At 50.6% G+C, this 20661-nt stretch overlaps 1 long non-coding RNA gene across 1 annotated transcript; it reads left to right on the top strand.

Annotated features, from left to right (window-relative positions):
• Positions 1–1570: 1570 nt before the first annotated feature.
• Positions 1571–17338, top strand: LOC114236875 (uncharacterized). Its single transcript, XR_009006074.1, has 3 exons — positions 1571–1782; positions 3556–3632; positions 17300–17338. It is a non-coding gene; the product is annotated as an uncharacterized LOC114236875 (long non-coding RNA).
• Positions 17339–20661: the final 3323 nt, after the last annotated feature.

The following is a 20661-nucleotide window of genomic DNA, read 5'->3' on the forward strand; positions in this document are numbered from 1 at the left end:
AAACCGGTGTCACTGGGTAGCACCCCTGGCACGGTGTTCCTGCCACCTTGCTCACTGCACTGAGCTCTCCCTGTATTCAGAGCTGGGGGGCTCACGGAGCTGAGAGGGGTTCAGAGAGGGGTTCTGCTTGTCTTCTGGCCCGCTCCCCTTTCAGCTGGGCTTCAGGACCTGCAGGTGGCAAAGGCTGACCCCAGATGAGCACCCAGAGAGACTCAGGGATCCAGAGAGTGGGCCTGGGTGGGAGGAGTGTCCGGCCACACACCTCCCATCGCTGTTCTCCCGGGACACTGGATGCGTCTTGTCATCCTGTTCTGTCCTCTGAAATGATGCTGTGCCCCTGCTGACTGGCCGGGGGGAGGGGGGGGGCGGGAGGAGAGACTACAGCCCGTTGTGGGTGAGCTGGTGAGGCAGCACACTCACCAGGCTCCCCGGCCCCGGCACGGGCGTCCTCACGGCTGCAGGCACCCCTGCAGGCCTGCTGCTAATTCTCCCTCTTCTTGTCTCTCTCCTCTGGTGCTCCCTCTCTCCACCAGTTTCCGTTTGACTCCTGCCATGCCCCTTTGACTCTTCTTCCCGTGGACACGGGCTCATTCCAGGCAGTGGTGGCATTTGGAGACAAGGCCCCGGATGCCATGTGCACACGATGCCCCACAGAAGGAGGGGTAAGGATGTGGGTTTTGGGGTAGGGTTGGCCTTACTGCAGGACGCATGGGTCCTCAGGTGAGTGGTGCCTGTCTCCAGCCAAGGGGCCCTGTTAGAGGAAGCCTTCCCTGAGCCTGCCTTCCTCCTGCAGGAGGTAGGGGGCAGGGGCGTGGGCGGGCTAGCCCGGGAGATTGGTTGGGGGCTAAATTTGGCCTGAAGGTTTTGCTGGGGAGGCCAGGGACCCTCACATCTCCCATCTGCTGTCCATACACCCCTGTGTACACCTGGCTGAGGTATGCCCAGAGCCGACCTCTGATCACATGCACAAAGCAAGCACTCCCTGCTGGCTGGACCTCTTGCATCCGAGCAGGTGACTCTTCTGCCCCAACTCTTGGGCCATCATGGGTACCCGCAGCTCTAGGCTCTCCTGGGGGTGGCCACTGTGGGTATACCTGACCAGGGATGCTGGTCTGCTCCTCCTGCTTGGCTGTCTGCACCATTCAGTGTAGAATCAGAGCCAGAGGAGAGACTGACTTTAAAGGACACTTTTGGGCATATTAATCACGTAAGGCTGTACACGGGTCTTCTCTTCCTGGCTGGGGTCTGGCTGGACACGGGGTGTTTTCCAGCGGTGCTGGGCGCGGAACCGGGCCCCGGGGCGCTGGGGGGCGGAGCAGGGTTCGGGCGCTGGGGGCGGAGGCGGGCCCTCGAGCGCTGGGGGCGGAGCCGGGCCCCGGGCGCTGGGGGAGGAGCGGGGTTCGGGCGCTGGGGGCGGAGGCGGGCCCCGGGCGCTGGGGGAGGAGCGGGGTTCGGGCGCTGGGGGAGGAGCAGGGTTCGGGCGCTGGGGGCGGAGCCGGGCCCCGGGGCGCTGGGGGAGGAGCGGGGTTCGGGCGCTGGGGGAGGAGCAGGGTTCGGGCGCTGGGGGCGGAGCCGGGCCCCGGGCGCTGGGGGCGGAGCCGGGCCCTGGGGCACAGGAGGCGGAGCCGGTCCCCGGGGCGCTGGGGCCCTTCGGGTCCGGGTCAACAAAGAACAGCCCGGATACCCACGCCCACGGCTGGGCCTGCTGGTCTCTCCGTCCTTCTGTCGGACACAGTGTTCACCTCCCCCTGCTGCCCCGGCTGGCCTATCTCCTGTCGGGTGGTAAGCTCTTCGTCCCAACCGCCGTCACCCGGCTCCACACCCCTCCTCCAGCCTCAGGCATGACCCAGGACCTCCCTGGGCTTCTCCCGCCTGCCCCCCTTGGTCGGTGTCCTCAGTCCACCTGTGCTGACAGGTGAGGGTTTCCTCCAGATGCTCCCAAACGCTTCACCCCAACATCCTCCCCGGGGTCGGCCCCATGTCCAGTCGGGATGTTCCCCTGTCACCAAGCCCCAGCTACGTGGCAAGGGCAGGCATCGGGCTTGCAGCAGGCACCGCTGTGCGTCCTGCTGTACACACAGGCATGGCCCTGCCCCAGGATGCAGGAGAGGCAGCCCTAGCTCAGGATACGGGGAGACGACTGACTGACCACAGGGCGGCCGTCAGCTCTCGGCTCACCAGGCAAGAGCAGCCGGGTTCTCGCTCCTTGGACCCTTTCTCACCTGTGACCCGGCTTTGTTCCCACCCGCGTTGTCCCTCCATTGGCCTCGCTCTTCTGAGCAGAGCAGGACAGTGTGGTCAGCGGTCACAGGCTGAGGCACAGGGACACTGGCTGACCCGCGTGCACCCATGCTGACCACACGGAACGGGCACTGCACCAGGGCCCGTGCGGTGTGGGTTCACCTGCCCACAGAGAGGCCGGGCCTCTGCTCCTGGCTCCAGAGGTCACCTTGAGTCTGACGGGAGTGTCCGTGCTCCGTGGGCCTCGCTCCAGGCTGGTCTGTGCTGATGGCGTGATGCACGGTGGGGCTTCCTGAGTCGCCCCCGGGGGCTGGAGGCCGAGGTCCGGCACATGGTGGTCCTCATGTCGACATGACCGACCCCCAAAAATCCTGCACCTCAGGATTCAGGTGGGCTTCCCTGAGTGGCCACACCCAAGGGACCCCCGACGCTGCTCCTGACCTCTGCCCTCGGCTGATTTTAATCTACATCCTACGCAACTCTGTGCCAGCTGCAAAGAGAGGGAGCTTGTTCATACACCCCTCCCAGCGCACAGGGCTCTCGTGGACAGACCCCTCCTAGGATATAGAGCTCACCTGAGCAGGTACCCAGCAGCCCACGGGGCTCTCGTGGTCAGGCCCCTCCCCGGGTATGGAGCTCCCCTGGGCAGGCACCCGGCAGGGCTGGGCACACAGGAACCGTGCACGTAGCCCTCATTGCAGAGCACCCCCAGCCCACCTGTCACTCAGAGCTGACCCTGAGCACCTCAGAGCAGGACCTGAACTAACAGCAGCTCCGACAGGTCTGTGACCCTGGGCTTCACTCTGTGTGGCCTCCCTCGACCGGGTCTTCCAGAGGCTTCCACTGCAGCCGGGGCACCAGGCCTCTGTCTCCATCCACCACCCCTCCTCTCCCTGACTCTTGGGTTCTTCTCATTGGGAGAGGGTCTTCTTGACATTGTCTCCCACTCGTGGGCCAGATAAAATGATTAGAAAACAAGCCAGATTGCAGCCCCATGTCTGTCCTGACCCTCAGGGTACCTGTTCCTTGGACCTGGCCGGTGCAGCAAGGCCCATTTTCTGCAACTCTGAGCCCCTGAGGGGCGAGGATTGGCTGACCTGGGCAGCCTGACCCGGCCGGCCAGCCCTCCCCAGGTGTGCCTGGGCTGAGGGCTATATAAACACCGCCTCCAGGCAGCAAGAGCCCCTGCAGCTGTGCCTGATGCCATATTCTCTGCCCTGTCAGCAGTCTCGGGGCTGGGCTGGTGGGAGGGAGTAGGGCCCACGGCTCTGTGGGTGGCCCGGTGTGAGTGGGGCTCTGCTGGACCTTCCGCAGGAGTTGCTGGGCTGCCACCTGCTAAAGAAGAGGATGTGTCACCCATACCTGTCGTTGGAATTTCTCCCCGGGCAGAGGTGAGGAAGGAAAAAAGCAGTGGGGGCCGGGACGGAAGGGGTACCTCAGGCAGGGAAATGGAAAGCTTCCAGAAGAGGGCCCGGGGCCAGGACCATCCTTCCTGGCCTGCAGGCACTAAGTCGGCCTGCGTGCTCTCGCTGGTGTGACCCCACGGCCCTTCCTCTAGGCTTTCAAGTCTTTGCACACGTTCAGATGTTTTACCTGGGAAGGGTGGGAAAAGTTCAGCAGCAGCTGGCCTGGGGCTCAGCTCACATTTACTCAGAGACGCCTTGGCACGGTCCCCCAGCTTTGCAATGAGGACGGTCCTTGTGTGGGGGCTGCTGGCTGCATAGGAGACGGTTCCCCACCTCTGACCAACTTCAGAATTGTTTACCACTGGAGCAAGTGTCCTGATAGGGTTTTCATCGGTGTAACTAGTGGGTTCTTAATGAGCAACGTGAACGGTGACATCAGAAGTCCTGAATCAGGATGGAAATACTTATCCCCAACAGGTACAGGCATAAAAACCTGGGGAAGCCGTGTGCAGCCGGCATCCTTAGGGATGGGCTTCCGACTGACCCCTCAACATTCTGGTGTCCAGCCACTGCTTTAGGATTTCTGGGGCCCAATGCTGACTCTAAGGGTTCTGCAATCCAGCCTCTGTCGGCCTTTAATGAGACCCGCACTTCCAGGATCCTACAGAGCAGGGTCTGTGTGACCGTTCTGTGGCTTCTGTAACAAATGACCACAAGCTGGGTGGTTTAAAACAACAGGAATTCATCCTCCCCCAGTCCTGGAGACCAGACATCTGAGATCAAGGTGTTGCAGGACGGAAGTCTCTCCAACGGCTCCAGGATAGGGTTCTTCCTGCCTTTTCCAGCTTCTGGGGACTCCAGGTGTCCCCAGGCTTGTGGCTGCATCCCTCCCATCTCTGCCTCTGTCTTCACGTGGCTTCTCCTCTAGGTCTGTGTTTCTCCTCTTTTGACTCTCATAAGGACTCTCTCAATTGGATTGAGGGTCACCCTAACCCAAGATGACCGCACCTCGAGATCCTTAACTACATATACGAAGACCCTTTTCCCAGATATGGTCCTGTTCACGTGTTCTCGGGGGACACATCTTTTGGGGCCAGCATTCAACCCATTACCTGTGTATAAAATAACCCTCATTTTAGGAGATTACCAGGGTCCCATATAGACTGGCACAGACAGCAGCCATGTGGGTGGGGGTCTGGGGAGAATGAGGACTCTGGAATCACCTGGAAAGGATGAAGGCCTGACTTCATTAGGTGAGCTCTTCCACCACGGGGTCCGTGGAAACAGCCACTCGACTCTGTCCGTGGAAAGGGACCCAGTGCCGAGTCCAGAAATGGTTATATTGCAAAACTGGCTCTTCTGGGATTTCATCATCAGTAGCATCATGTAACAGATAACTACGGGCTTGGGGGAATCGCTTTCTGGCACATGACAGCACTGTCACTTTAGGCTCATCAAGCCTAGAATAGGTATGTTTGAAGGAGAAGAGTTTGGGAGATTGCCAAGCTTGGTTGTCAAGGAAACTGAGCAGGTTTGTCAAGGTTGTCAAGGAAACTTCTCAAACTGAAGGCAGGGCTGGGAGAGCTGAACTCCAGGGATCTTGTAAAGGGGCTGCTCTGAAACACCATCACCTGAGAGGTGGTCTCAGCGTGAGCTGGGGTTTGAGAAAAGTGTGATGAGATTAAGCCTGACTTTCTGTGACAGCTGGGGAGGGGTTTGTAAAGCACCTTGACTTTTTTTTTTTTTTAAAGTCTTTATTGAATTTGTTACAATATTGCTTCTGTTTCGTGTTTTGGTTTTTGGCCGCAAGGCATGTGGGATCTTAGCTCCCCAACCAGGGATCGAACCTGGACCCGCTGCATTGGAAGGCGAAGTCTTAACCACTGGACCACCAGGGAAGTCCCAGCACCTTGGCTTTTAAGGCAAAGGTTTGCTGCTGGAACAAAGTGTCTCCGAAAAATGGGCTGAAGCTCAAGCTGTCTCTGTCCCCTTCTTGTGAGAGTCCAGGGCAGGTGGGTGTCAGGTCCCAGGCTCTGTCCCCCTTGTTTCTCCTCCCTGCTTCCAGGTGAGGGCTCCAACCAGCAGGGTGGGGTGACCAGGTGGGCATCATGCCCTCTGTTCTAGGATGCAGGCTGGGCAAGGCCCTCACCACCTCCACCCCTTCCCCTTGGTAACACGACACACTATGCCCCAGCTGTAAGGGGTGGGAAGGCTGGGAGGTGCAGGGTAGCCGTGAACAGGAAAAAGGGAAATGGGTCCTGATGGGCAGCTGGGCGGCTCTCCTGTGAGCGTCGCCCAGACGCTAGCGCACAGACTCTGCGTCCTGTGAAGCTTCGATGCTCTGTGGTTCTGGAAATCCTATAGGAGATGGTCCACAGCAGGTGAAGCTAATGCTCTCAGTGGAGGTGGTGAAGCCAAAGATCTCAGTTCAGACCGAAGGTGCCGACGTACATACAGGACAAAACCACCTCGTGTGAATGGACTTCAGGCACGTTTAACGTGAGTGCAGTCATGTTAATGCCTAGCATCTTCTATCTTGTGCCTCTCCTCAGGGACCCCCTCCTCAGTTCCTGAGGATCCTGTAACTCCCGTACAGGGGGATGGAGAGTGGGCTCTGTCCAGTCTGAGCCCTGAGTTAACCTGCGTGTGAGTCTGCTCAGGACCGCCGTAACAAATACCACAGACTGGGCAGCTTGAATAACAGACCTATCATCTCCCAGTCCTGGATGCTGTCTGAGACCAAGGTGTGTGCAGGCTGGCTTCTCCTGAGGCCTCTCTACTTGGTGCTTAGATAGCCATCTTCTCCCCAGGTCCTCACGGTGTCTCCCGCTTTGCCTATCTGTGTCCTAATCTCTTCTTGTAGGACAACAATCCTATTGGATTAGGATCCACCCTAGTGACCTCATTTTTACCTTGATCGCCTCTTGAAAAATCCCATCTCCAAATACAGCCACATCCTGGGGTCCTGGGGGTTAGGGATTCAGCATGTGAATTTGGGGGGACATGGCTGAGCCTAGGAACCAAGTGTGCCTCGGTCCTTCCTTCCCTCAAGTCACATGAGGTGATGTAATGGCTCAGGGAGAGGCCACTCGTGCAGAGTCTGTGTCCCAGCTGGGGAGCCCTTCTCTGCTCTGTTTGATCAGGCAGTGGCCGTGCCAGTCCCCTCCTGAGGTGAGCAGTTCTGGGGTTTCCTGCCGTGTCTCCTGGCCTGCTGAGGTGATCATTGTCAGGGAACCCAGGAGCCAGCAGCCTCGTGGGGGTGCCGGGGACTCTCAGGGCCTTGGCAGATGTCTCTCCCAGGAGATACCCTAGCAAAAGTGGGGAAACATTTGGGGGATTACAGGTGGAGGAGAATCCACAGTCTTATTTATGCTTCAGAAAGACCACGTTGGGGTGGGATGTGAGGTGCACCATGGGGGCAGGGAGCTTTGTCAGGGCCCGATGGAGGAACCAGGCACAAGATCGGGCTTGGGCCAGGGCTGTGGGTATAGAGGGGAATTAGTGTGGGAAGTGGCCACAGACTCTGGAGGAGCAGATGACAGTCAGTGGGGAACAAGGAGAGTGGGAGCCTGGGAGGCCCCAGTGTTACCGAACCTCTTGGGTCCACTTGCCCGAGTGCAGTAAAGCCAATCTACTGACACCGGGGTGTGGTGAAGGAAAGTGCAGCTTTAACTGCAAAAGCGCCAATGCAAGGAGGACAGGTGTCTTGTGCTCTAAAACCCCAAACTCCCTGGAGGATTTCAGCAAAACAATTTTAAAGGCCAGTTTATGGAGGGGGGTCGCAGGGTATGAGATCAGCTGGTGCACAATTCTCTGGTTGATGGTGAGGTAACAGGCGGTTAACACTCTAAATTCTTAGGCACCAGAAGCTCCGGGGCTACCTGTTCATGATCATCAAGTAGTTGATTTCTTCCGTTTGGTGGTGGTTTCAGCATCTGTAAAACAACTCAGGAAGCGTGCATCAGATACTGTTATCCAGGTACTTCAGAGAGGAGCTACAGCAGAGGATGTCGGGGAGGGGTCTGTCCTGGGAAGGCCCTGTAGGGTCCTGCTCGGTTACACCCGGTGCCTGGGCTCAGCAACCTGGGAAGGTGGGGCTGCTCCTGGGTGTGGGGAGCTGCAGGATCCCGGTCCCCTGAGGGCCCTGTTAGCCCCCAAGGTGAGATGGGGGTGCAGTGACTGGACAGAGGCGTCTGGCCTGGGAGAGGGGTCCAGGCTGGAAATGTCACAGGACTCATCGCAGGGAGGGAGACGAAAGGCCAATGGGGGCAGGTAGGTCACAGCAGACTACGTGCAGGTGACTGCGGTCCTGTTGGAAGCAACTCAGAGCCAGAAAGGAGTGGCCGTCAGGGGCTCAGCTCCATTCTCTTGTTCCTTTGTAAAACCGCTGTGTCAGAGTTTGAGACACTGCCAGGAGACGTGTGGGGCCAGTGATGCCATGGCTTCATCAAAGGGGCCCAGGGGGAACACAGAACCACTGCAGACCCCGCCCATGTCCTCACTGGGAATGAATCCCATCGGGGCTCCTGGGCTCACAGACTTGAGGGAACCTCTGTCCTCAGGACTGGTCTCCCTCCTTCCTCTCACCTGCTGGTCAGAGGCCCAGGAACCCCCATCCTGGCTCCACCCCAGGGCCTGGATTCTGGGACAGCTTAGGGGAAAGCAAGACCCTCATGCTCCTTTATCTGCCTGGGGGTGAGAATGTCTTAAACGCTGCAATTGACTGATGATGGAGGGCTGAGTGTTTCCAGCAGGTATGGGTGGAAAGATGGGGCGTGGAGTTCCTATGTCTGCAGGGTCTTCCCAGCGTGAAGATCTGTGTGTTTCCCCCGGCCCGTCAACATCCTCCCAGGAAGCCCAGATCCAGCATTACGAGGGCAGAGGCTCTCCCCTTGCTTATCTGTAGCTTCCCACTCCCACAGCAAGGAGCCTGGCTCCCACCATCTGCCAGTTATGTATGCATTGCTCCTTTCCAGGTTACACGTGCAGAGGTTTCAGAGTTGTTAGCTACTACACCCTGGAAAGAACTTCATAAAATAAAGCCCTCTGTTTATGTACGGTCCATTTTGCCTTTAGTCTACAGATTCCATTCATTTCCAAAGGTAACTTAGATCAGCAGATTTTACCCCATCCCCTTCAGTGAGTTTTTTCCATATATTTCTTTTTAAAAAAAAAAGTAATTTATTTATTTTTGGCTGCGTTGGGTCTTTGCTGCACATGAGCTTTCTCTAGTTGTTGCGGTGCGTAGGCTTCTCATTGCGGTGGCTTCTCTTGTTGCAGAGCATGGGCTCTAGGCATGTGGGCTTCAGTAGTTGTGGCTCTCAGGCTCTAGAGTGCAGGCTCAGTAGTTGTGGCTCGCGGCCTCAGTAGTTGTGGCACACGGGCTTAGTTGCTCTGGGGCATGTGGGATCTTCCCGGACCAGGGCTCGAACCTGTGTCCCCTGCATTGGCAGGTGGATTCCTAACCATTGAGCCACAAGGGAAGTCCCTGGATAGCCTCTTTTGATGGACAAAAGTTTGTAATTTTGAGGAACTCCAGTTTATCTATTTTTTTCTATCACTGCGTGTGTCTTAGTGTCAGATCTAAGAAACTATTGCTAAATGCAAGGTCATGAATCCCTTGGTTTATTCCAGAGTACTGTCATCGCTCGGTATCCACTGGGCTAGTGTTTAGGTCTGGGGTTTGAATCAGTGTTACGGTTTAGGGGTCAGGGTCAGGGGTCAGGGTTGGAGAGTCAGGGTAGAGGGTCTAGGGGTCTGGGGTTAGGGTGTTAAGGTTAGAGGTTAGGGTTCTTTAGGGTTAGGGTTAGGTTTAAGCATAACTGGCCCCCATTGCGATTCCTTTCTCCTCTCTGAGGTCTCCAGGATGGATAGGATTTGCCCAGGGTCACACATGAGTCAGGGAGGTGAGCTGGACCACTGTTTTTCTACCCCCCAGTCCTGGGCTCTGAGAGAAGAATGAAATGTCTGTACTGTCTCTGAGTGTTTCACATTGAACTCGATGTCAGTCACGGGTTGTGGAGAGTGTCAGGAGCCATGCATGGTTGCTTCCTGCCCTCCCATCTGGGAAAGGTGGTGCTGGCCCTGCTCTGCCTGGGCAGCCCCAGTTCCAGCAGAGTGCCCAGAGAGGAGGGCACTCAGTGGACATGTGTGGATTAATGCAGGACTGGGTGTAGCAACCTGCCAGCCCCCTGCCTACTTGAGGGCTGGTGGGGCCCTCCTGGGACTGCAGGCATCCTTTGTCCCATCTGAGTGGGTAGCAATAGACAATCAAGTCTCAGGCAGGACAGTCCTTGGCCTCTGACCATTCAGGCAGGCATCTGTGGTCCTCTAGCTCAGTTCAGCCTGGGCCCTGTCAAGACCCCATGGGCAATTAGTGAGCTGACCATGCTGCTGAGCAATGGAACAGCTACCTGGGCACTGTAGACGTTCCTATGAGATGTTTCAACTACCAACATCCACGTGGCTGAGAAAAGGGCCTCCTCTTCGCAGCCTTCACAGCCTCGTAGCCTGCCAAGAGAGGCAATAACCCTCTAAATATTTGAGTGTGTCCCTGACACAACAACCATACAGGAGACCATGGCCCTTCAATCCTTTGTCTTTTTAGTTGTTAGAAATTTTGACATTCATATTCATTAAGAATAAAAGTTATGGGAGTAACTGGGCCTCCCAATGAGAGGTTCACACTGACACTGCATTGTCTTGGAGAGCCATATGCATCTATGTGGCCTCTGGAAAGCCTGCCAATTATGGGTTCCATGGCATGGAATAATTCTTGAGCCTCCCATTACTTCATTGCACAAGAGTTTCCTTACCACCCTAGCATTTGGTTTCTTCCCTTAGTAAAGGAGAGAGAAGAAACTGGAAAAGGAGCAGTATTGTTTTTCAGGGATGGGTAATTAATATGGCCAGGGAGATGGCATAACTCAAGGGCTCCCACCTCTCAGGGGCAGGAATGAGGTCTGTGTGTCTTCTGAGGGCACATGGGCTGTTCTGGGCCAGCCTCTGAGATGTGAGGACCTGATGCCCAAGGAAAGAGACTTGAGTTTACCACCACCAATGATCCTGCCTCTTCAGCAAGTGAAAGAACTTCTGGCAGTCTTGGGAGGACAGTAAGAGCACTGGATGAGTAGCTGCAGCCTCTGACCTTGAGTGAACCCCTTTCTTCCTTTTGTGTCAGATTCTGTGCTGTGCAGTGAGCTGTCATTGACTTAGAATCTGCTGCTTTCTGCCAGCCAGCATCTGTTCTTAGGCCCAAGTGCCTCAGTTTTCCTTTGGGAATTACATCTCACCTGCTTCCAGTCCAAACACTTGCAGAAGGATAAGCCCATGTTCCACCCAGCTCGAAGATGGGTTTACAGCCCACATCTAGCCAGTCCCATTTTCCATCTTCTGGTGATGGGTCAAGGATGAGAATGCAACCCAAGCCAGATCAAAGGCATTTAAACCCACGACTTTCTTGGAATCCAAGAAAAAGAGAAACTCTTTCTGGGAAAATGGATGGTGAGTGGTTGTCAGCCTAGAATAGCTGTTGGCCCAAGGGCAGTGAGAGAGCCTGTGCCTGTGAATGGGGTCCCCCAAAGGCACTGAGCAGGACAAAGGTTTGGAGAGAAGCAAGGTCACACTGAGATAGTGTGAGCCACTGGACCTGGCAGGTCCAAACCCATTCTTTAACTTGCCACTTGCAAGTATTAATTTATTTGTACCCTTACAATAAATACTAATTTATTTTACTTCAGTAAGTGTGTCCAGTTGCTGGGAATAAAAAAAGTCCTAGTTGACACATCCGAATCAATAATCCCTGATCCATCCTCAGGTGTCCTCACTGGGTAGGCATGGCTGGGGGAGATGAAGACACTGGGTGGGGTCAGATACTAGGGGAGCTGCCAAACAGCTCTGTCCCTGTTCCTTCCATGTCCTGGGAGAGGGAAACCCTGGAACAGTGATAGGATAACCCATAAGGGAAGAGGTTCCTCAGTGGTTAATTGGTCTTTTTGTATTTTCCTTAATTTAGGGTCCATTTTGGTAATGTGTTTTTTACAAAGAAATCACCTGTTTCCTCTAGATTTCTAGTTTGTTACAATAGGTTTTTCTTATTTGACTTTTAATTTTCCCCGTCTGATTATCTACAGAATCATCACAAACAATGAACAAATATTGATACTTTATTATTAACTGAAGTCCATAGCCATGTTCCCTTTGTTATACCTTTCCTAGTTCCAGGATCACAAATGACATGTGATCTTCATGATCTCGGGTGCCTCGGCCTGCAGCGGCTTGAAGCAGGGTTTTGGTTCGCGGCCAGTGATTGAGGTCGGGTCGCGGCGGTGAGAGCACCGAATCCCGGCCACTAGACCAGCGGTCAGTGACGAGGTCCTGGCCCTACGGCTTCGCAGAAAAGAATTCCCACAAAGACGGAAAGTATTGAAACAAGTCAAGTATTTATTAGGAAAAAAAAAAAAGAGTAGAGTACGTGTGGATAGACACACGGGGGTCTGAGAGAGAGTTGTGCCCTAGAGGCAGTTTGAATCACTTTTATGGGACATTCTTCCATGTTTCCTTTGGGCAATCATTTTGATTTGCCTGGTTCAGAGTCTGGATTTGCTGTATCTCGGGATCTTCCCATGCGTGCACGTGCATCTCTTAGCCAAGATGGGTTCTACTGAAGAGGCCTATGGGTAGACTTGGCCCCTTAGCATCGGTCCCCTTTTGACCTCCAAGGAGCCTTTCTGTGCATGTAGTCTGGGAGGTCTCCTGACTTGGAGAATGAGGAAGATGTGGTCTCTTATCTTCTATCTGGGCAGGACCCAGCCTCCTCTCTCAATTGTCTGTTATTCCCATCTCGGAGTATTGGTTCACAGGGAACGAACTCAAACCGTTTGCCCTGGGGGGCCCATCTGTCTCCTGCCTCAGTCATGTCTGTTTAGTCTCTTCTGGGCTTTGACAGTTGCTCAGACTCTCCTTGTTTCCATGACCTTGACAGTGTGGAGGAGGACTGGTCAGGTATTTTATAGACTGCCGGGCACTGGGATTTGCTTGGTGTTTTGGTTGTGATTAGACTTGGCTTTGAAAAAGCAGACCACAGAGGTGAAGTGCTTCATCTTCACTGTATATCAAGAGCACAGGCTCTCAAGGGAACTTCTCACTGATGTTCTCAACTTTGGTCACCTAGCTGAGGTAGTGTTTGTCAAGTGTTCCCACAGTGAAGTTAATTTTTTAGAATTTATTTTATTTTAAAATTTATTTTATTTATTTGGTTGTGCCAGGTCTTAGCTGCGACAGGCGGGCTCCTTAGTTGAGGCTCGCTGGCTCCTTAGTTGTAGCATACAAACTCTTAGTTGCAGTGTGCATGTGGGATCTAGTTCCCTGAGCAGGGTTCGAACCCAGGCCCCCTGCATTGGGAACATGGAGTCTTAACCACTGCGCCACCAGGGAAGTCCCATGAAGTTAATTTTTCCCCATGTCCATCCTGTGTGTCTTATTTAGGAGGAAGTCATAATGCAGAACCCACACTTGAGGAGAGAGGGGTTAGTTTCACATACTTGATGGACAGCTGAGTGTCTATATGAATTGTTTAGAAGCTTTCTGTGTAGGAGATTTCTATTTAACACCATTCATCAAAAACTATGTGATTTATTTTTACCAGTGTGGATCCATGAATAATTATTGTAAACTTTTGGTTATAATCCAGCACTACATTATTAGACTCCTTAGTTCATTCTTGCTTTGGCTGTTGAGAGCTTTTTCCATTTGCTCCTGTTTTCATTTTACATAATTTTTCTTTTTTTTTAAATTATTTATTTTTGTCTGCGTTGGGTCTTCATTGCTGCTTCACGCAGGCTTTCTCTAATTGCGGCGAGCGGGGGCTGCTCTTCGTTGTGGTGCACAGGCTTCTCACTGAGGTGGCTTCTCTTGTTGTGGAGCACGGGCTCTAGGTGCATGGGCTTCAGTAGTTGTGGCATGCAGGCTCAGTAGTTGTGGCTCGCGGGCTCTAGAGTGCAGGCTCAGTATTTGTGGCGCATGGGCTTTGTTGCTCCGCGGCATGTGGGATCTTCCTGGACCAGGGCTCGAACCCGTGTCCCCTGCATTGGCAGGTGGATTCTTAACCATTGTGCCACCAGGGAAGTCCCTTACATAATTTTTCTTTTGTGGGGTTTTTTTTTCTTTTGGAATTTGTTTACTTTCTGATATTTTAAGATTATCCTGCTTCACATATTTACTGTTTCAGCCCTAGTATCAGACCTTTCTTCAAAGAGCCCTTGTTCCTTTTATTAGAGAATGATATTAAAAATGTACTTGTGGTAGCTAAATATGCTCAGCTGACAATGCTTGGAAGTATATGCACGTATCCCAGCCTATGCATATACACATAATTACACACAGTTCCACATGGAAATTTTTATATCTCTGTTAGGCAAAAGATAGTTTATACTGATGTCTCCAACCTGATCTGTTATGACATGGATGTCGTAACCTTTTCCCTTTGTAACTTCCCACTCCAGTGCTAAGAAACCTGGCTTCCACCATTTGTCATTTATTGAATTCAGTGCTTGCTCCATTCGATGACTCATGTAGTAGTTTCAGTACTGTTAGCTACTACCCACCATGGGAAAGAACTTCTGAGTCCACTGTGTATGTATGGAGCATTTTGCCTTTGGCCTACAGATTCTGTTCATTTCCAAAGTTAATTTAGGTCAGCCCATTTTGTCCCACCACCAACAATGAGTTTTTTCATACATTTCTAAACCAGTTAGATTCTTTGTTACATTCTGTATTCCAATCTTTGACACTTCCATATCCTAAGTAACTAAATTTGAATAGATTATAATTTACTCATTGGGTTGTAAAAATCTGTGAGTGTAGACAGATGCATAGGGGCAGGTGTTCATCGCTCTAACGTATCATATGGACTATTTCAACCACATATTCCATAAACTGTTTCCAAAACATGTCTGTTTTCCCTTTTCTAGAATATCATATAAATGAGGTCGTACAGTGTGTAGCACTTCAGACTGGATTCTTTCACTTAGCAATGTAAGTGTTAGATGCATCTTTTTTTTTTTTTTTTGCATGGGTTGATGGTCCATTCCTTTATATCTCTGAATACTATTGCATTGCATGTATGTGAGAGGAAAAATAATTTTCCCTCTACTCTTCTCTGTTCTTCATTGAGATCCCCCTTGTAATGAAAGGGAGATGAGCTGGAGAAAAATAATCAGAAGTTTAATATATACCATGCATACCTCCTTGTATACTTGAAAGATACCCAGGAAAACTGAGTCACTCCCTGAAATGGCCCAAGCCATTACCTTAAATGCTATCTTCAGCTGATAACAAAAGAAAGATGTTAGGGAATGGAGGAAACCATTTAAGGGAGGTTATTAGGCAAAGCACAGTAAACAAGGGCTATCGTTGTTATGCAGATTTATATCCAGGCCTATTTCACTGACAAGATTTTCTTAATATTTAGTCATTCAATTCCTGGTCCGGAGAGGGACACACCCTTACAAATGGAGATATCCTTAACAAATGTAAATTTACTTCATAAAAGGAAATTTTCTACTTGGTTTTCAAAGATTTTCCTGGGTCTGCTGTTTTTTAAATTAATCAGTCCAAAATAATCCTTTTGTCAAAGGGACATATTTTGGGGTGGTGTGTTCTGCTCCCCTTGACATGTTTGTGCCGTAATTTGTTTATGAATTCACCTACAGAAGGACATCCTGATATCCTTACGTTTTTAGCCATTATGAATAGAGCTGCTGTGCATAATAACTTGATGCTAGTTTTTGTTTTTTAATACATAAATTTAATTAATTAATTAATTAATTAATTAATTAATTAATTTATGGCTGCGTTGGGTCTTCCTTTCTGTGCATGGGCTTTCTCTAGTTGTGGCGAGCGGGGGCTACTCTTCGTTTCGGTGCGCAGGCTTCTCATTGCGGTGGTTTCTCTTTTTGTGGAGCACGGGCTCAAGGTGCGTGGGCTTCAGTCGTTGGGACACACGGGTTCTAGAGCGCAGGTTTCAGTAGTTGTGGTATGCAGGCTCAGTAGTTGTGGTTCACGGGCTTAGTTGCTCCGTAGCATGTGGGATCTTCCTGGATCAGGGATCAAACCTGTGTCCCCTGCATTGGCAGGCGGATTCTTAACCACTGCATCACCAGGGAAGTCCATATGCTAGTTTTGGCTTGAACACAGTTTTTCAAAGCAGTTGTCTAAATACAAGAGGTGTGCTTCTTGGATCCTAAGGGGTGAGACTGTTTAGATTTGGAAAAAACTGCCAAACTGTCTTCCGAAGTTGGTTGTACATGCATTCCACCACCATCATGAGTATATTCTTGTATGCTCATTTAGTGTCTGTATATCTTCTTTGTCCAGGTGTGCGTTTCAATCTTTACCAGTCTTCATGGGGTTGTTTGGTATAATTTGAGTACAAATCCTTTATCAGATATGTCTTCATAAAGATTCTCGGTAAAATAGAAGTAGAATGGAGTTTTCTCAAGTTGATAACAAAAATCTACAAAAACTGTAACTTCACATTATGCGTAATGGTAACAAACATGAAACTTTCCCACTAAGTTCAGTTAAAATTCAAGGATGTGGACCTCCCTCGTGGCACAGTGGTTAAGAATCCGGCTGCCAATACAAGGGACATGGGTTCGAGCCCTGGTCCAGGAAGATCCCACATGCCACGGAGCAACTAAGCCCGTGTGCCACAACTACTGAAGCCTGTGTGCCTAGAGCCTGTGCTCCACAAGAGAAGCCACTGCAAGGAGAAGACTGTGCTCTACAACAAAGAGTAGCCCCTGCTCGCCGCAACTAGAGAAAGCCCGCGCCCAGCAGCAAAGACCCAACGCAGCCAGAAATAAATAAATAAAATAATAATAAAATAAAATTCACTTTACAAGGATGTCTCCTTCCATCATTCCTTTTCAGTATTTTACTCAAAGTCCTTTCTCACGCAATAAGCCAAGAAGAGAAATAAAATAAATACAGATTGGGTAGGAAAAAAAATAAAAGCAGCCCAGTTAACAAGTGGACCAACAAAATTTACAAACACCTCACCAGAGAAAACAGACACTTTGCATGTAAGTATATGGAAGAATAATCCAGATTACATGCTGCCATTAAAATGCAAATTTAAAATGCAATGATATACCACTACATTAGCCTTAGAATGGCCAAAATGTGGAACAATGACAACAACAAATGCTGCAGAGCAATAGGAATTCTCGTTCGTTGCTGGTGGAAATGAAAAATAATAGAGCTTCTTTGGAAGTGAGATTGACACTTTCTACAATATTGAACATGCTCTTATTATACAATCCAGCAGGTGTTCTCATGGATATATGCTGAAAGGAATTAAAAACATTTGTCCATACAAAAACCAGCATATGGGTATTTTTAGCATCTTTATTCAATATTGCCAAAATGTGAATGAAACCAACGTGCCCTTCAGTAGATGAATGGAAAAGTATACTCTAGGGTATTCTGGGAATGGAATAATTTTCAGCACTGAGAAAGTAACCTATCAAGCCATAAAAATATATGGAAATATATGGGAAATTATTTTTTTCTCTTTTGAAGTATAAGTGACTTAAAATACTGTTTCTGTTGTACAGCATAGTTTTTTTGTTTGGTTTTTTTTTTTGCAGATTACATTCTGTGATGCTCCAAGGACAAAGGACGACCCTGCCTGAAAAAGTTTCAGCCTTTCACCCTATACCGGACTCTTTAATTGCCCTCTCTGCCATGTTGCGATGGTTATGAAATTCCTGAGCCCACCTGGGTGATGGGACCTGTCCCAAATAAGGAAAGGAATCTGCCCTGTCCCACTTTCACACTATAGAAGGAAGGTATATGTGCCTCGACCAATCAGTAAATGAAATTTTCACCTTGGACCATTCCTTTGTTTTCTGGCTGTAAAAACTGATCAATAGCACATGTTCAGGCTCAACTCTCCCAGACTGCTAGGGAGTCGGCCTGCTGTTCTGGCAGCGACCCTTCCCTCTAACAAATTCTACCTTCTTTACATTCTGCCTTATGTCTGGAAATTCTTTTCCAACTGGCGTTTGGACCATGATACATTCTATTATAGGTTATTACAAGATACTGAATAAAATTCACTGTGCTATATAGTAAATCCTTGTTGCTTATCTATGTTATGTGTAATAGTTTCTGTATGTTAATTCCATACCCTAATTTGTCTCTCTTCCCCTCCCTTTCCCCTTTGATAACCATAAGTTTGTTTTCTATGTCTGTGAGTCTACTTCTGTTTTGTATATAAATTTATGTATTATTTTTTTAGATTTCACCTATAAGTGATCATATAGCGTTTGTCTTCCTCTTATTTCTTTCATTAAGCATAATGTTCTCTAGATCCATTCATGTTGCTTTTTAAAAAAAATTAATTAATTTATGGTTGAGTTAGGTCTTTGTTGCTGCACACGGGCTTTCTCTAGTTGTGGTGAGCAGGGGCTACTCTTCCATGTGGTGTGTGGGCTTATCATTGCGGTGGCTCCTCTTGTTGCGGAGCATGGGCTCTAGGAGCATGGGCTTCAGTAGTTGTGGCTCGCGGGCTCAGTAGTTGTGGCACGTGGGCTGTAGAGTGCAGGCTCAGTAGTTGTGGCACACTGGCGTAGTTGCTCTGTGGCATGTGGGATCTTCCCAGACCAAGGCTTGAACCTGTGTCCCCTGCATTGGCAGGCGGGTTCTTAACCACTGCGCCACCAGGCAAGCCTGAGGTTCCTTTTAGAAAAAACTTCTCAGCATTAAGGTGATGGTGACTTGGTCCAGATCAAATGTCTTGGTGGCAAGCTGGGGGAAAATCATAGGAGAAGATCCCAGGCCTGTTGTTTGTCAGCTTGGGAATGATGTTTGAGCAGTGGCCAATGTGCTTGAGTGCAGGTTGTGAGGAAATAATGATATCCACATCCTGTCCTTTATCTGGTCCACAAGTTGAGAGCAAAGAGCTCAGTACAGAGCTCTTGATGTAAGGCTGTGCAGGGCAGATGGCCCACATATCAGGTGTCTTGAGTGGTGGATGACCTGTGACAACAAGTTCTTGACAAATTTTTTAGTGACTGTGTGGACAGTAATTGATTTGGAAAGATGCTGTGGGAGAAGACACCACAAATATACAGTATATTCGAATTGCCTCTCAATCAAGAGAAAAAATAGAAGCAACAAATAAAAATATTTTGAACCTATGAAATCAAATTTCACTGAAAAAGAAATAAAAACAATCAATTTACATATGAAGAGGCACCCAACCTCAATGATGGTCGGGGAAAATAAATGACAGTGCCAATATAATCGTTTTTGTTCTCCATTATATTGAAAAAGTGCCTTTGTAGCATCTCTTGTCATCATCAGTGGAAAAAAGCCCTTTGATGTACTCTTCCAGGGAGTATACATGACTAATATCCCTTTTGAGGCAGTTTGTCTCCTCTTTTGCTTCTTCAGGATCTGGGCTTTAGGGGTTCTGTGGGGCTGATGTTTGTGTAATGACCTTGATATTTTCTGTGTCCTTGGGCCTCTGGTCAGTCTCCTTCAGGCATTGATAATTTGATTTCCTGAAGTAGAAGAAAAAAGGCAAACAAATCATATAGAGGTTGAATCAAGAGGGCAGAACAGAAGAACGTGGAGTTCACTCCTCTCACAAATACATAAAAAATACATACATGTGGAACAATCCTCACAGAATACCTACTGAATGCCAGCAGAAGATCGCAGACACCCAGACGTGCAAGAAAGATCTCCACGTAATGAGATAGGATGAAAGAAAAAAAGAAGCAGCAGCAGCAGCAGCAGCTCCCTCCTGGAAGGGAGCTGTGAAAGAGGACAGTTTCCCTCACCCTGGGAAGCCCCTTCACCAGTGGGGACGTGCGCTGGGACAGAAACAGAGCTGCAGAGGCTTGGAGGAGAGTGCAGCAGTCAGTTTGCAGCAGACAAAACAGAGACCTGCACAGAGGACCTGTGCTCCCTCGCTGCAGTCCTCAGCCCAAGACGTGTGCCTGCTGGAGTGTGTGGGTTTTGGGTGCTGAAACGTGGGCTTCAGAGGACAGACCGAGGGAGTGGGCTGGGTTTGGCCACACGCAGACAGCCCGAAGGGGCTGGAGTGTGGTATGTGCCCAACCTGGGGTGTATGCGGAAGAAGACCAGGCTGGCCATAGAAGCAAAACATCATTGTTGAGGGGCAGGTGAAGGGAGGGGCAGGTCCACCACAGCAGCCTCTTTCTTGGTCCCACCTCTACGACAACCTCTGGGAGCACACAAGTGCCAGCAGGTTGCCCACACATGGAGGTGGGGCTGAAATCAGAGTGGATCCCCAGGTACTGCCTGACTTAGGAAGCAGGGCTGATACCTGACCCCTCTCCCCATGGCTGTGCAGTTTGCAGATTTATGCCACTGCCACTGGCTTAATAAACTCAGTGCCTGTGGGACATCCGAGTGGACAGTGGGCACTCCCATGGCTGGGATGGGTCCAGCCTTAGTAGCTGTGGGCTTCGTGGGCACGGGCACATGAAGGCTGGGCTGGGCTGGGGTCTAGTCTGCTTCCATAGCTGCCACGGTGGGTCCATTTGTGGGACTACTGTGGTCCTGGAACCTGACATCAGTGGATTAGCACCTACGGATCTGCGCTGGTGGCTTTGTGAACACTGTGCCTAAGGGACACCAGGGCTGATTGCCTGCATTCCCACAGTTGAGGCGGGGCTGAGGGAAGTGCCAACAACAGTGTACTTTGTGAGCCCACACTGTGGGTGACAGGTGGCAATGCAGAGCACACTTCCTGGTGGACGACTCCAGCAGAGGAATGCTCAGTGACTCCCCTCCCATTGGGAGTGCTCCAATCCAGCCTACCTCATTATGCTCTCTAATCCAGCACAGAAACACACCTGGGGGCTTCTATTCCAACAACTAGGGAGCAGACCCTGCCCCCGAGAGAGCTGTGTCAACCACAGAGCAAAGAGGAGGCCCCATTCAACATCCAGTGCAAGCTCTGGTCACCACATAT

Source organism: Balaenoptera acutorostrata, chromosome 19, assembly GCF_949987535.1.
Source record: "Balaenoptera acutorostrata chromosome 19, mBalAcu1.1, whole genome shotgun sequence".
Classification (NCBI taxonomy): Eukaryota; Metazoa; Chordata; class Mammalia; order Artiodactyla; family Balaenopteridae; genus Balaenoptera; species Balaenoptera acutorostrata.